The 16,454-nt window shown below is 45.8% G+C and overlaps 1 protein-coding gene and 1 long non-coding RNA gene across 9 annotated transcripts in view; one reads left to right on the forward strand and one right to left on the reverse strand.

Moving 5' to 3' along the window:
• Window positions 1-16,454, forward strand: part of MCPH1 (microcephalin 1) — a 273,679-nt gene that overhangs the window by 215,563 nt on the left and 41,662 nt on the right. The window lies entirely within an intron of this gene.
• The window catches only part of LOC103002053 (uncharacterized), a 157,377-nt gene that overhangs the window by 20,118 nt on the left and 120,805 nt on the right, over window positions 1-16,454 (reverse strand). For 2 of the 3 annotated variants that reach the window (XR_451631.2, XR_009006497.1), the window contains exons 1-6: window positions 8,578-8,768; window positions 8,220-8,413; window positions 4,853-5,102; window positions 3,067-3,278; window positions 2,505-2,766; window positions 747-847 (exon numbers count right to left, since the gene is read on the reverse strand). This is a non-coding gene — a long non-coding RNA (uncharacterized LOC103002053). Of the gene's footprint in view, window positions 1-746; window positions 848-2,504; window positions 2,767-3,066; window positions 3,279-4,852; window positions 5,103-8,219; window positions 8,414-8,577; window positions 8,769-16,454 lie in introns of those variants that run through there. The other variant, XR_009006496.1, reaches the window with a different exon arrangement.

Below are 16,454 nucleotides of genomic sequence, written 5' to 3' on the forward strand. Positions count from 1 at the left end.
GATGGGTATCCCTGTCCCTCTGTTACCACAAGGAGCAGAGATCATGTGAAGTTCTGGGAAGGGCCAGGGCTTTGGGGCCTGACCCCTCAGTTCTGTGGTGTGTGATCTCAGGCAAAACAGAAAGAGCCAACCTCCCTGAGCTGCAGGTCCACACACGGGAAATAGTTTGCCAGGAGAATTCCACAGTGAAGGATGTGTACCTCCTTTTCCCCATATGGCTCATAACTACCTGCGGAAACTAACACGCAAGGTGCACTCTACCCAGAGGGAAAAGCAGAATCGCTAGTGACCTCTAACACCCACGTCCGGAGTAAATGAACCGTCAACACCCTCCCCTGTTTGGGGCTCAGGGTGGGGATACGTCTGGGTCAGGGATGAATACCCGGGGGTCACTGAAGCTAGAAGCACAGGGTTGGCAGGGGGCGGTTCCGCTCAGCTTTGCTCTGTAAACAGCGTGGTCCCCCTTGACTGACTTCTACGTGAATAGGCTGGAAGGTTCTGAGCTTAAAGCAGAGCCAGTGGCTCTTTGGCCTTAACTGAGACCCTTTAGTAGTAGCCCTGATCCTCTACAACCAAGGGTTCAAACGAAGATCTCATGACAGAGAGAGATTTCTGCCTCCTACCAGCTGCCTCCTTGTCATATATGTACACATGCATCCACACACATATCTGTGTAATGATCATCTTATGCCGCCATTCACAGAGAAAAGTGGCAACTCCACCCCAAATTCACCCAGACTACTGACCTGTCCTGTTATGTTGGAGGCTCCTTTAGTCCAGAGCTGTCAGTAAATTCCACTTAATCCTCTTTTCTTCCATGATCTCCTTTAAACAAGCATCCTGGGCTCTGGAGGGAAAAAGTTGCGCTTCACTGGAAAACTATACTTCTTAGACCACACACCCTACACCCCATCCCCAGGTTATCTGATTCCAGCTTTCATTGCCTTTGAGCTGTTTCACAACCCTAGGCCGTAAAGGCCTACTGGCAACGCACACGATTCTTGTCTGTGGGCTAGAAATCAATTCTGTCTGGTGAAGGGAATATCCCCCTACCCCACGGAAAAGCCAATATTTTGGTCCGTTTGCAACTTCATTTCAGTATTTCTAATCTATAAATGTGTTATCTGTTTCTCCTTTGAACCAGTATAGCGTCTGTCAGAGTTAAATAAAATGAACACATCTTAAATGTTCATTTTACACTGATATGAGTTATGATTTTTTTAAATTGTCTTTTAATCCTTTTTAGCCAGAACCTTCTAAGTCAACATGGATAAACCTGGTTATCTCTGAGGTCACCTTAGAGGAAAGCAATAACACACCACCATCCACCACCCTGTAATAATGCCCACATGCCCCACCCACACTCCTTTTTCTGGCAGTTGGTGGCGGGGGTGTGTGTGTCGAAAAGTTTGAAATGACATTAGGATTTAGAGCAAATGGCCATGAATTGTTGTACCAAAAGGCTTGCAGTGAAAGCAGGCCTGTCGGGGGGAAGCTGGATCGAGGCACATGTCAGAGGGCATGTAGAGCTTTCTCGGCCACTCTGTTAACCTCTGCTGCTTGCAGCCTCACAATTCTCATTTTTTACAACGTACCCGTGGGGACAGAACGATGCTTTGCTAGACAGGAAAGTTGACTGTCTCAGTCAGAACCCTTAAGGCAATGTCAAGGGCAGTAGCAAAGCAATTTTATGATCTGTGCCTTCAGAGCAGAGCGTGGGCTCCAGGGTGAGGCTGCACTGGTACATCTGAGTCCCATCAATCACGAGGACCCAGGAAGCAAAAGCGCGGGGACTGAGGACAATAAAGGAAGTATTGGGGGAGTATTCCATACTTAAACTCATTTCAGTAAGCGGAAGGTTTTAACTAAAGCTCAGCAATAAGAAGAATCAGGTGTCCTATTATATTTATAAAAAACCTTGCCAATCATCTGTTTCTATGGCAATGAACTCCTATACACACATGTCCTTATATACATCAGGGAGTGTATTTGGAGGATAAATTCCCAAATTTAATTTTAAGTAAACTAAATCTTGATTAAACTTCCCCAGAAATTATTTTACTTAGGATTGGAAAGTCAGCATGCACCTAGTCTCAATTATTTTGAGTGAAGAATCAGATCCTTGTAATTCTTTGCTTCCTGATTCCAAGCTGAATAAATAAATAAAGGGAAGCATTTTCATTTATTGACTTTTGCAGTACGTGCTTTAAACTGAGGTCAGGGACTGCGTCTTAATCAGCTTTGCTTCCTGGCACTTTGCACGTGCCTGGTAGACAGTAAGTGTTCAATAAATGTGGGCGGGAGAAGAAGGAAGCATCAAATTAGCTTCCGAAGTCACATTCTAAACATGAGAAAGGCTCACTTACGTCCTTTCTGCTGGATTAAAAACAGGTTGAGTTACTGCTTTTCTGTATACCAAGATATATCCTTGATTAAGAAAAACTGTATCCCAAGTACGTGTGTGCGTTGTACAGAATTTAGAAAAATACACAGCAAACTCTCACCTCTGGTAAGGGGCAGGGTCGTGAGAACTGCAGCATTTGGTTGCTTGGGCTTCTGCAAACAAAAACCTCAACAAAGAGTAGCTTAAAACTCAAGATTTTTTTTTTCCTGACATTAAAAGGACAAAAGGAGGACAATTCCCGGTTTGGTCAGGCCAGTGACTTAGAAGCGTTTGTTACCGAGGATCCAGGCCTTCCCCTCTTCCCACTTGGTTGTTCTCAGGGTGTCCGGGGTCCTCGGGTGGCTTCAGGAATTCTGGGTGTCCTTTGTCGACAGGACAAAGTTGCTTATGTTAGCAGGTGAGGAAAAACTGCCCCCAGCAGGCTCACTCTCAGGTCCCGTTGGCCGGGATCGGGTCCAGCCCACGCTTGACCCTGTCCTTCGAAAGGGGATCCCTGTGGTTGGCTTGGACCCAGCCAGAGTCTTCCCCTTGGGCTGGGAAGGGACCCCTATCTTGAACACATGGCCCTGCAGAAGTCAGCACCCAAAAAACCACCACGCCTTGCCATTAAGGAGGAAATGACAGGAGTGGATTTGAGTAACAGAAAGCCCAGGAACACTCACCTTACTGTATTCCTTTCTGTATTGTTTCAGTTATCACCTTCTGCAGCTAGTTTTTAGGACGTGTGACTACATCCAACTTTAGTAAGATTCTTGATCCCCAGCTTCAGGGCAGGGTGGCCAAGTGATGCACTGAGTTTACGGATGGTGGGTTTTTCCTTGCAGCTCGAGTCACGTTTAACCAAAGCAAATCTCTTCTGCCCCAGTGTCTTCACCTGCAAAAATTAAAGGAATAACCCTTTCCACTCCCTGCGTCTCAGGGATGTTGGGAGTAACTGACAGCGTGAACGAAGGTACCCCACGGGAAGAATGGTCATTTGTCCTGTTAGGTACCCAAGTCGAAGGGAAGCTGTGAAATGTGAAATGTATCAAAGCTTATGGCAAAATTCAAGGCTGGGGTGAGAAAAGAGAGTGAGTCCATGGCCTTGTTTAGCGAATCAGTCCCAGTGGTGTTGCAGTGGGGTTTGGGGGGTTTTGTTCTTGCTAGTGTCGCTGTTACAGTAGGATCGGCTTCTTCAAAAGGAAAGGAGCGCAAAAACCTAGTAGGGCGACAGTTTCTTCTTTCTCGGACTTTGTTGGAGTGAAGGACTGAGGAACACCTTCTTCGCTGGCTACCCCCCCGGGGTCACCCCTCTCCCGTGCTAGCCACCCACTGTCCTCTGGGTAACGGGCAGCCCCTCCACCCGCGCCCCCGGGCCCCTCCTCTGAGAGGCACCCCTTCATCTCTCTTCCCACAGGCCTCCCGTCAAAATCCTTAATTTCTCTGAGCTGCTGACCTCAGATGTTCAGTTCTGTCCTCAGGGCAACATGCGGGTTAAAGCCCTCAGGTGTGGATGGCGGATAACCCTCAACATGTCCCAGAGGGCATCTGCACACAGAGAAGTCTTTGTGAACCTGGCTGTCCCTCGGGCCAGCCGGCCACGTGACTTTATCAGCACAGCAGGGCGGGGCCGTTTAGGGCCCGTGTCTCTGAGCCCCGTCCCAAGGTCCCCACACACTCCCCTCCCCCTCCGTCAGGACGCATCCCTCCCCTATCAGGGCCCAGCAGGGACTCCTGCTTTGTGCTTTGCCATTTACACCCTTGACACCACGAGGCTGGATTTACAGCCCTTCGGGGCTGTGGCGTCAGTTGCTCCGGGAACCCTGAGCACGGGACGAAGATGCTGTCCCGGTGCCGAGGGCCCTTGTGTCCGGCGAGGCCCCTGCCTCCACGTTCCTCTGGGTCACTCAGAACGCAGAGGCCGTTCTCCTCCCTCCGTTGAACAGTTGATTACTTTCCAAGAATTCGGTTTAGAATTTGTAGTAATTCAAAAGCCTAAACTTTTTTTTTTTTTTGCCTATACATTTGTTTGCTTGGAGTTCTGCCTGTAGGCTGCTTCAGAAAATGTCACTGCTCGTCATCCGTCGTTATCATTAAATGGCATCGTCTCCCCTGGATCCTCAGAATTCACTGAGAGTGTGCAACCTCACCTTCAGTTTGTTCTTTTTCTGAAAAAGGACGTGAGCCTTGCAGTCGGCCTGTTGTGAACGGTGAATTGGTCTGGAGTAACCCTCCCCCCGCCTTTGCCCGCAGCTCTGCCGCCAGGAGCGCCTCTCGTCCGCCGGGCGGTCCCGGGGAGCCCTGTTTGCCCGTCAGCCGACCGTGTTCATCACCCCGGCCAGCGGCCCGCCCAGAGCCAAGCTGGGGGAGCTGGTCGTGCTGTGTGGGGTTCGGGTCACGCACATCCCTCACCAGGCCAGCGTCTTCGTCGGACCCGTCCCAGGAAAGAAGAAGGCGACAGTCACGTACCTGTCGGAAAGGTGGATGTTAGGTGGGAACCCAAGCACAGGACGACCCTGTGTCCTGGGGGGGCTCGGGGGAGACAGGGAGGTGCCTTGTGATTGCAGTAGCCATGGGGGGTCCCCTTCAGAGCCTCTATTGTGTGTTCCTGGCCACTGGAACAGGTTTCAGAGGGGAGCATCAGGCCCATGCCCCGCTGCACGCAGCCCGGGGGCCTCTGCCGATATCTCAGTGTCCATGCATCTGCCTTAACAGAGTCCTGTAAAAAGAAAAAGACGCTCCTGTGACTTTCATCTGTCACAAGCCCACCTAGACATTCCTGCTTTTTACTGTCAGCCCAGGTGCAGTTCGCGGGGACAAAGGAAATCCTACTAGACTTGTGCCACTTGACCTCCCGGCTCGTGTGAAAGACCCGCTCGACCCCGAGCTCCCAGCCGTGAGGCCACGGCACTGGCCTGGCCGCCCGCAGCTCCTGGGTCCTCCCCCCGCGTGCCTGCCTCGCTCTGCGTCCCGGGTCTCGGCCAGCGCCGGCTGCCAGGACCCGCCACTGTCCCGCCCTTTCAGGCACTTCTCCGGATACTCGTTTGTCCGCGCGCTCAAAGTGGTACGTTTTAGCGCAAAAGGACTGGGGCTTTTATTTCTAAAAGCAAGTGTGGTGTGAATGTGACGTGTGTGTCTGGCGTCGATTCCGCTACGTTGTGCAAAACACCCCCCTCGAGCCTGCAGGGGAGGAGGTGGTGCAGATGAGCCCCGATTCCTGGGAGGCTGGAGGCTGACACCAGCGACGAGGGGCTTCGCCCGTTACCCCAGCTCTGGGGGCTGCAGGGGCGCAGGGGAGGCGGACTTGGCAGCGTATGTGATGTAGTCGAGCATGGTGGGGTAAACTGCCGTACAGTACCACAGACCAGGGGGCTGAGACAGCAGGGAGGTATTCTCAGCCCTGGGGACCAGACGTCTGAGATCAAAGTGTCCTCGGGGCTGCTTTCTCCGAGGCCTCGCTCCTGCTTGCAGGGGGCCGTCTTCTCCCTGTGTCTTCACGTGGCCTTCCCTCCGCGTCCCCATCTCCTCTTATAAGGACACCAGTCACTGGATTAGGGCCCACCCTCATGACCTCAATTTAATTAGCTCTTTAAAGGCCCTTTTCCCAAACACAGTCCCATTCTGAGGTCCTGGGGGTTCGGGCTTCAACCTGTGGGCTTTGGGGGACACAGTTCAACCCGTGACATTGAGTGAGCCCTGTTTCGGCACTTTGGGTCAAGATCCTTACTTCTAAAGTGTGCTCCCTCTCCTTCTCTGCCTAGGTTTCTTTTCCAATCTTCCTATTTGCTTTCCTTGTCTCTAAATCCCAAACTTCCGGCTTTTCTCACCCCTTCCGAGACATTATCCTTTGACACATTAGCAGAGACCACGTTTGTCCAGGTTGCATTCGTTTATAATGACCACATTTTATGAATATCTTTTAAGTGACAGATGGTCATCCTTTGATATATTTTTAAAGTATGACAATCAAAAGTCATTTTTTTACTTTCTGGGGCAGAGTAATTTATCTTTTGCCTGGAAACTAATTTCAAAATACCTATGGTTTTAGCTACAGTCCAGAGGCCAAGAGAGGCTGTTTACTCTTTTCTAAATGCCAAGAATATAACCTTCAAAACATCCAATGTTCTGAAACAGAAGTTCTGGTTTTGGGTTTTAGAAAAGTGCATGTATCAAAATGACACCGACTAGAGACCAGAATTGTGCTTTAAAAAAGGAGCCTCATTCAGCTAACGGAACTGTGCACATGACTGATATCAACAACTAGTCTTTCCAAAGTCTGCAATCGTGCACCGTGCGGAGGGCCGAAGCCTAGGTCTGCACTCTTATTATTTCCAGGTTGGGGAACTCAGCCGGCCCCTTCCTGGCCCTGGGCATTTCTGTGCACGGATTGTGCACAAGTCAGCTGTCTGCTTGGTTCCTCCTGGGCTTTGGCCACTTGGCGCCCCTGCTGGTGGGTTTTCAGGTGGCGAAGTCCAGGGTGCAATTTCCACAGGGCCCTTTGGAGTTCTTTGAGTCTCAGAGCTGGAACTGCGGACCTAGGTTTTTGTTTCTTTCCTCTCCCATAACTCACGTCCTGTTTCTGATTTGTCATTGATCACACCATCTACGTGCGCCCTTGGCAACTCCCAGGTACTGTGTGTCCTGGAATCCTCGGCTCTCGGCATGGTGAAGTGCTCACCTGTAACATCAGTCCCGCTGCCCCGTCTGCGCTGGGTCCTCCCCAGCCTTGTCGTGTGAGTGTTAAATACTTGAAAAATACATGTTCTGTTAGTTTATATGAGTCTCTTTCCGAATGGAGTTACAATACAATAGCTCCAGCTTTGTGCAGATGAAGGAGATTTCATTTTTCTGTCTCTACACATATGCACAGACCTACAAAACATATAATCTAGGGCATCACCTTTTCTGCCACTAGCTTATTCTCTGACCAGATGCAAGTCACCTGGGTCTCTCTGGACCTAATTTTACTTACTTCGTGTACAAGACAGAGTAGTAAACACAATGATCCGAGGAGACAACACCGGGTGCGAAATCCCTCCCATCTGCAGGGGGCAGTGTCCAGGACCACTGGGCAACGGGACCCACTGACATGCAAAAAATCATTCCTGACCTTTTGCCAAAGCAGCATTTTCTCTCTTGGAGACTTTTATCCTTCCCATTAGCTTTCAGTACAAACACTTCCAGAGAATATTTTATTGTCAAAATGTGAAATTAAAATTAGCAATAAAACCACTTTTAAATTAAAATTAAAACCATGTTAAAGCACCAGTTTAAAAGTTATTTTGTGATAACTTATGAAAAGCAGTACTCAGAATTTATCAACTAGAGTTGTTCCAACTAGAATATCAGGTGCCGTGTGATGTCGAATCCCTGAGAGCTCGTTATTCTATTCAAACTGTTTTTAAAATCTTGAACGTAGCTTGGTGTGCCCACTTTCAGATTTGTAATTTACCTTCCAAAATAAAGGTTCTAGGATTTTTTAGTACCTTTACACTTATTCCTATATTTTATGGGGTCTTTGTTTTTGCAGACCTAATAGAGTCATGGGGGATGGGCAAGCAGGAGACTTTTTTGGCCATTAGAAACTCCCCCTTGGCGGGGGGAAATGTGGACACGTTCCCCAGGACCTCTGACATCCTAGCACTGTAATCTATCCGATAAAACTTTTATCCCTTCACTGTATCTTAAAAACAATGACCCAATGTTTTTGAATATTTTTTTTAAAAACTGTTAAATGATCATTCTACCGCCTGGTGTTGCTGGCCTAGAACGGTGTGAACTTAAGAAGTCTCCCCTTAGGGTTCCACACGTGAAACTTAAGCCACGTCTTACTCACTCGCTCCGAGCAGAAGCTCACACACGCCGAGCTGCCTTCTAACGAAGCCACTGGACCAGTCCCGATTGTGTTCCCAAGTCATTCCCCAGAGTCTGTTTTCCCTGAAACAGCAGCAGACTTAGGCCAAGATTCTTGATGAATCATTCACGCAGGAGGAGGGACGGGGATTTTTGAGAAAGACCACACTTGCGGCGCTTGAATATGCATGAAAATAAATGGGAAAACAAAAGTCAAATTTCCGGCACCAGGAAGCAAAATGTTACCTTTACCTGATGTTGGTAAGACGTATTATATTTTGAAGCACTTTCCAGTACTTTGGTTTCCCCCGCATGCCCACAGAGTATAGTTCCCATCTTACACATTCAGAGACGAAGACCCTGGGGTCTGAGGTACCCGCTGGCGTGGAGGGGTCCATGGGCGTCCATCGCAGGTCAGCGGCCTGAGCTGTAACCATTTTTCACTCTTTTTATCCCCGCTGGTCTTATCACTGCAGGTTGGTTTGGCCTTTCTCATAGGCACGTTTCCAGTCTTGGGCGCCCTTTTATTGTCTGGGCTACATTCAAGTGATAAAACATATATTTTATACTATTGTGGGAACATAATGTAATAGTCTCAACAGCCTTGCCAAAAAAAAAAAGTCTTGCCTCGGCGTGACTTCCTTATAACTTATAAAAAAGCATTTGATTTGAATGTCTCCCCATGTCAGTGTTTTCAGGGAAAAGATCACTGATAGCGTGTGGGCCTCGTGCACACCGGCAGGATGGCCGTCTCCACTGAGGGCTGACACGAGACTGGCTCAGACCCACGCGCTCTGAACAGGGCGTTTGTTACAGCCCCAGACCCTACAGGGTTTCCTGATCACGGAGACACCGTCAGGGATCCTAGGAGCATCTCATCTGTGTTCCAGGTTTGCGCTGTTGTTGCATGTTAGGTTTACGATGTTCGTCACTAACTGCCTAAGTGATGGAGCTCGTGCTGTGGACTGAGTTGGTCCTCACAGAGTCCTGTGCTGAAGTCCTAACCCCACACCTTAGGCTGCGACTGTGTGTGGAGGCAAGGCCTTTAAAGAGGTGACTAAAGTGGAATGAGGTCATAAGTGTGGCCCTGATCTACGTGGACCGATGACCTTAAAAGGGGAAGAGACACCAGGGATGTACGCACAGAGGAAAGACCTCGTGAGGACAGAGAAGGAGCGAGGCCTCGGGAGAAACCCACCCGGCTGACGACCGTGAGAAAATAATGTCTGTTGTTCAAGCCACACGATGGGCAGTGTTTGGTGACAGCAGCCTTATCAGACTAAAGCTGCTCGAAATGAATTCTGAGACGGTCGACAGAAAACTACTCCTTTTGGAGGAAAGTGAGGGATCTGAATTCCTGGGCCAGAGCCACGTGGTGAATTGCAGACCCAGAGTTCCTGGTCGCCCACCTCCCAGCCCGGAGTCTGTGTTTGTGAAGAGTCAGATCTCATACTGCTCGGTCACCACACCTTCTCCTCACTCGTGCACCCACCACTGCGGTGGTTCTCAAACTGCGTGTGACGGACCCCGACACCCCACAAGCTGGGCTGAGGTCAGCGTGTCCACGTCAAAGCACAGGCACAAGCAGCTTTCCCCAATTTGCAGGAAGAGGGAAAAGTCATTGGATTAAATTATCTCATTTTACTTTTTGAATCAATTTTTCTTAAACCGTGGTGCTTGAAGATGAATATGTAGCAAGAAATTAATACAGAGGAATGTAGGAGAAAGAAATAATAAAGGTAATATCAAACATTAACAAAACTGAAGCAAAGAAAAAAATTTGAGAGAAAAAGTTCTTTGGGTGGCGGGGAGAGGAAAACTTAAAGTCAAAATTCTAGAAATAGTGAAAAAGAAAAGAGTCCAATGAACAAAACTAAGAATGAAATCGGGGCTACAACTACAGATACAGTAAGGATATCTAAAAATCATGAGCTCATGATGAATAACTTTATGCCAGTAAGTTTGAAAATAGGCAAGATGGATAATTTCTGGGAAAATGTTACCAAAATCGATTCAAGAAATAGAAAATCTAAACAGTTTCAACCATTAAAGAAAAAAAAGAATCGTAATCTGAAGTATGCCTCTCACCACCCGTCATGAAAGTCGCCTGCAGAGTGATGTCAGCAAGATGGCAGGCTGGGAAGCTCCAAGCCCTTGTCTCCCCACAGAAACATGGAAAAAACAAGCAGAAGCCGTCTGAACCAACTTTTCAGGAGCTCTGGGAAAAAATCAAAGGTTTACGGCCACCAGGCAAACGCCCAACCAAGCAAAGCCATGTTTACAACAGTAGGAAGGTCCTGTGCCATTTACTCACCCCGACAGTCTTGGTTTCCCAGTTCCCCTCCCTGAACAGAGACCTTATTTGCTCTCATCAGCCTGGGAGACCTGAAGGACCGACTCGCCCGTCTCTGTCTCGAGTGACTTGGACACATGCAAGAATAAAGGTGACCACCGCTCTTAAAAGCTACTTGGAAATAATAGTGGTTAATATCCGAAAACTATAAAGAACTCTTACAACTCAACAACAAAAAAACCTGAGTGAGATATGGGCCAAGGAGTTGATTAGACGTTTCTCCAATGATGACATTAGCACATGAAAAGATGTTCGTCATCACTAATCATTAGAGAAATGCATATCAAAACCACAGCTATTATCAAAACAAACCGTGGAGAGAGTGGAACCTCGTGTACTGTTGGCAGGAATGTAAAATGGCAGTTCCTCAAAAAACTAAAAAAAAAAAAAAAAACTACCATATGACCTAGTAATTCCAATTCTAGATACATATCCAAAAGATTTGAAAGCAGGGACTCAAATATTTACACACCTGTGTTTACGGCAGTATCATTCACAACAGCTAAGAGGTAGAAGCAACAAAGTGTCCATTAACAGATGAATAGAAACAAAATGTGATATATACATACAGTAGAATACTATCCAGCCCTAAAAAGGAAAGCTATTCTTAAACCTGCAACATTAATGAACCTTGAAAATATTATGTTAAAGTGAAATAAGCCAGTCACAAAAGGACAGATACTGTATGATTCCACTTTTATGAGTTACCTAGAATAGGCAAATTCATAGAGACAGAAATTATAATAGAGGTTAACAGTGTCTAAGGTGGGGGGATGGGAATGGGGAGTTATTGTTTAATGGGTACAGAGATCGTGTTTGGGACTATGAGAAAGTTCTGGAAATGAGCGGTCATGGGTTGCACAGCACTGTGAATGTACTTAACGCCACTGAATTGTACACTTAAAATGGCTTAAATGGTAAATTTTAGGTTATGTCTGTTTTACCACAAGAAAATTGTTTTTAAGACACCTCCCCCTAGATAGTTTTAACAGTAAATTTTACCAAACATTACACATTACTGCATAGAAAAGCTATTCACCTCATTTTACGAGGCTAGCCCAAACTCGTTTGTGAATATGGATATAAAAATCCCAAATAAAATATTTGCAAATTAAATTTAGCAGTGTGTTAAGAAACACATAGTCAGGTAGGGTTTAACCAAAGAATGTAGAAATAGATATCATTCAGTCTTTTTTCCTAATCCATTGATTTTTCTCGGTAGATGTTAAAAAGCGTTAGAGAAAATCCAATACCCACTCATGATAAAAACAAAAAACTCTTCATCAATTAGGAATAAGAGCACTTTCTTAACATGATGAAGGGTATCTATAAAAAACCTACAACATATATTTAACAGTGAAAGTCTTAGTTTAAGGTTTAAGTCAGGTACAAAATACATATGGCTATTACCCTTGTGTCTCAACAGTGTTCTAGAGTTCCTAGTCAAGGGGATAAAAATAAGAAACACAAACTAAGGATCAGAATTAGAAAGGAAGGGACAAATCATTTTATTTGCCTACGATATAGTTGTGTATCTAGAAAAATCTAAGAGAATCATTGTAACCAGTTCAGCAAGATTGGTCTTTATTTATGATCCACTTATTAAAATCATTAGTATTCCTATGCCCAGTAGTAAATATAAAATGTAACAGAAATATAGCGAACTCAAAGCTAGCCCTGTAATATCATTTCACTCATGTTTCTTGGATGGAAAGGAAAAGTTGGCATGCTAGGAATAAACTAGACTGTCTTGTCTAAGACACAGTGCAAATTCTTGCTATACCCTTAGGAAAAGTATCAGATATGTGAAAGTCTCCAGCCCAATATCAGAGCAGAAAAAAAATGCTGAGAACTGCTATTTCCTTCAGATATTCTGCGTGGCATCCGGTCATTCATTCATTTACTCAGTATTTATTGAGCATCTCTCACGTGCCAAGCATGTTCTCGGCACTTCCAGAATAGCAGTGACAAGGCAGGTACAGCCCTTTTCCCGTGGGACTTACATTCTAAAGATGGACATTTCTTTTTAATGCTGATGGTGGTAAATGCTATGAAGAAAACAGGGTGTGAGTATGAAGAGAGACATTGAGGTGGGCTCCTTACCAAGGAGCTGTGTTTGAGCTGAGCTCTGAATGTGGTCCAGAGGGATGAGCTCGTGTGGAGCTAAGGAAACAGTTAGGGTCAAGGATGAGAGGTGGGCAGAGGCAGTGGGTCTAGAGCACAGAGCAATGGGGGGGAAGCAACAGAGCCTGGACCACGCACGGCCTGGTGGACAGTAGTCAGAGGTGTGGTTTTTGTTCTAAGAATAAATAGAAGCCAAAGGATTTTAAGAAGGGGAAATGGGCTCTAAGACATATTTTTAAATAGAAACACAGAGAGTGATCTTAGGCTCTTGCAGTGACTCAGGTGATAACCGATGGTGGATAGGACCAGGGTACTATCGATGGAGATGGTGTGAAGCTGTTTAATGTGTTAAATAAAAACTCTGGAGCCAATTGCACTTGCTGGCAGATTGGACACTGTGCTGTGTTAGGAAAGAGAATAGAAGATGAGTCCTAGACTTGGGTTCCGAGCCCCCGGGAGAACGGTGAGGGTCTGTGAAGAAGCAGAGAAGGGACTGGTTTATTCAGAAGAGGAATCAACGTGCAGAGGGAGAAAGACTTGCTCGGTGTGGGTCCAGAGGGGAGTACGGGCCGGGCTCAGCATCAGAAAGGACTTCAGGAACATTCGGCGTCTGCTGGGGGACCCTCGCTCTGCAGAGTAGCAGAGGTGACCCCTTATGCGTGGATATCTGGCTACACAGATTCTGAGGTTTCCCAGCCCTAAAATTCATAGCTCATTTTGGCAAGTCAAGATAAAGCCCCCAGCAGGGCCCTGAGGGTCCCCAAACTCTGCACACAGGACCGTTAGCCACACCTGGCTGTTGGCGTTTGGAGTCTTAGTTCAATAAAGCGACTTGCCTGTCCCACTATTAAAAAAAAAAAAAAAAAAGCACTGGTAGCATGTTGATTCCACATCCCAGCCACACAGAAGCACGGCCAGTGAACTTTAGCGTGTGCAGATACGTGCGCCAAGACCTGCTGAATAACTTTGTTAAACAAACACACACAACCTGGAGTTTTTTCTTTCCAATTTAAATTTCATGGGAGCTGCTTGTGTACTATTTGTCTCCCTTTCCGCCGGCTGGGACGGGCATTGCTCTAACATCTGTCTCGTGGTCATGTTTTATGGGGTGTTTGAGGATCGTGCACCTGACGTGACACTGGAATCTGGGGACGTGGCTGTCTTCAGATGCCAAATGAACTCGGATAGAAATCACTCTCCGTGCGTGTGTTTACAGCTGGGAACTTGGAGCCGAGAGGCGCTCCCTGGACACAGCTGTCCTGACTCTCAGCTCTTACTCAGTTCTCAAGTGTTCTCCTGGTCCCACTCCGCACAGCACCACGTGCAGGGGGGTGAATTCCTCAGGCAGCACCATCGAAGAGCTGGGAGGCGCCAGCCACAGGCTTTGTTGTGGCTTCTGTTTTATCTGAATTTAAAACTGGATCCTTCTCCAGCCAGTCTTTTTTCCCCACCACGATGGATGGATGGATGGATGGATGGATGGATGGATGGATGGATAGATGTGTACAGTGACGCTTGATTTCATGGTCAAAGAATTCAAACAATAGAGAAATACATAAAGTCCCAAAATCTTACTACCCTTCCCTAAAGTAACGACACTAAAGATTGAACTGTGTGTTTCAGATTTAACACGTATTTACATAGAAATAAATGTATATAAACATATGCATTGAGGGTTTGTTTTCTATAAAAGGAGGATCACATATCGTTCATGAGTTTTCATCCCAACTCTGTGTCTAGAAGATCCTTCCGTTTTAACACAAGCAGTAACCTCATTCTTTTTAACCATTGGAGGTGCTTAATTTACACACTCCTTACAATTAGACATTTGGGGTTATTTCCACTGCTTCTGCTACTATAAATTCTGTGTGTGTGTCTGTGTGTTGTCTGTGTGTGTGTGTGTTCTAATTGGAATGATTTGAATTCAATTTTAAGAGACTGTCTTGAGCTATAATTAGTGTGGCCCAGTCCCAGGCAGGAGTATTTCTGTAACATAGATTCGTAGAAGAGTAATTACTGAGCCCTAGGGTGTGTGTACCTTAAACTTTGATCCACCCAGCTGTACCAGCTTACAGTCTTACTAACAGCACCTGGATATTCCCTTTCCCCAGACCCTCACCAGTACCAGACTTTACCCAGGTTTTCAGTATTTGGTGATCTCATTACTTAATGTATGTGCCGTAATTACTCAGTTACTCATGAGCGTGAGTACCTAGAGGGGGGATTCATAGGTCAGGAGCGGCCAATTCTTATCTCTTGCCTGTTTTTACATTGGGCTGTTTCTCTTTTCCACATTGTTTCCCAGCATATTTGTCTAGTACAGACTCTAACCTTTTGTGATGAATATAAGATCCTCTCTGTCTCTTACGTTTGTTTATGGTGTTTTCTGTGGGTTTTAACTTTGAATTATCATTCTGGATGGAATCAAATACCTCTGTTTCTCCACAGCACCTACGCTGAGGTTTCACTTAGGAAGGTTTCCCTACCCTGAGCTTCAAACTCATCTCCTGTCTCTATTAATACTTTCACAGTTTTTTAATGTTTAGAGCATTAGCCCATCTGTCATGCAGTCATTGTGGGATATAAGGGATCATCCCATCTCTTTAATAACTTACCTATTCTCCACTGATTTTTAACGCCCCCTTGAATCAGCTCTTAAACTCCCACATATGCACGGGTGGGTTTCTGGAGTGTGTTCTCTTCCACTGATCTATTTATCTATTCTGTGCTAATTACCTACTGTTTTACTACCGTAATTTTATAGTATGTTTCACTATCTAGTAGGTCAAATTCTCTCTCATTCTTCTTTTTCAAAGTTGTCTTCCCGTGCATTTTTCCCCCATGTAAACTTCAGAATAAGCATGTCAAGTTTTTTTTAAACAAACATTTGGAATTTGGGGATTATATTGGATTTTTACATTAATTAAGAAAGACCATCATACTTTTGGCACTCTTCTCTGGCTTTTAAAAATGACATCCTGGGGGCTTCCCTGGTGGCGCAGTGGTTGAGAATCTGCCTGCCAATGCAGGGGACACGGGTTCGAGCCCTGGTCTGGGAAGATCCCACATGCCGCGGAGCAACTAGGCCCGTGAGCCACAACTACTGAGCCCGTGCGTCTGGAGCGTGTGCTCCGCAACGAGAGAGGCTGTGATGGTGAGAGGCCCGCGCACCGCAATGAAGAGTGGCCCCCGCTTGCCGCAACTAGAGAAAGCCCTCGCACAGAAACTAAGACCCAACACAGCCATAAATAAATAAATAAATGAATGAATGAATGAATGAATAAATAAATAAATAAATAAAATTTATAAAAAAAAGAAAATGACATCCTGTCAGAAATCTAAATGTAAAAATTGAATCAACAGGTTTTTTAAAACCTGGAAGAAAATATGGCTGAATTATTTTATAACCAGGTACAGGGAAGGCTTTCTACCTGTGATTCAAAATCCAAATGCAATAAAAGACTGATGTAATTTGAATATATAAATAAACGTTTGCATAAGAAAAGTCGAAAGGCAAGCAACAAACAGAAAATATATTCAACACAAATTGTGAATAAAGGACTAATATTAAAATGTAAATCATAATAATACTTCAGTGTTGCAGAGACAATTAAGTGGTATGCTGGGTATCAATAATAATTGTTAAGGTTCTATTGTATGTATTATTAATTATAATTATATAATGTATATAATATATATAACAAACATTAATGATCCTCTGAGATTCAGCTACCAGGTCAG

This window comes from Balaenoptera acutorostrata, chromosome 21, assembly GCF_949987535.1.
Source record: "Balaenoptera acutorostrata chromosome 21, mBalAcu1.1, whole genome shotgun sequence".
Taxonomy (NCBI): domain Eukaryota; kingdom Metazoa; phylum Chordata; class Mammalia; order Artiodactyla; family Balaenopteridae; genus Balaenoptera; species Balaenoptera acutorostrata.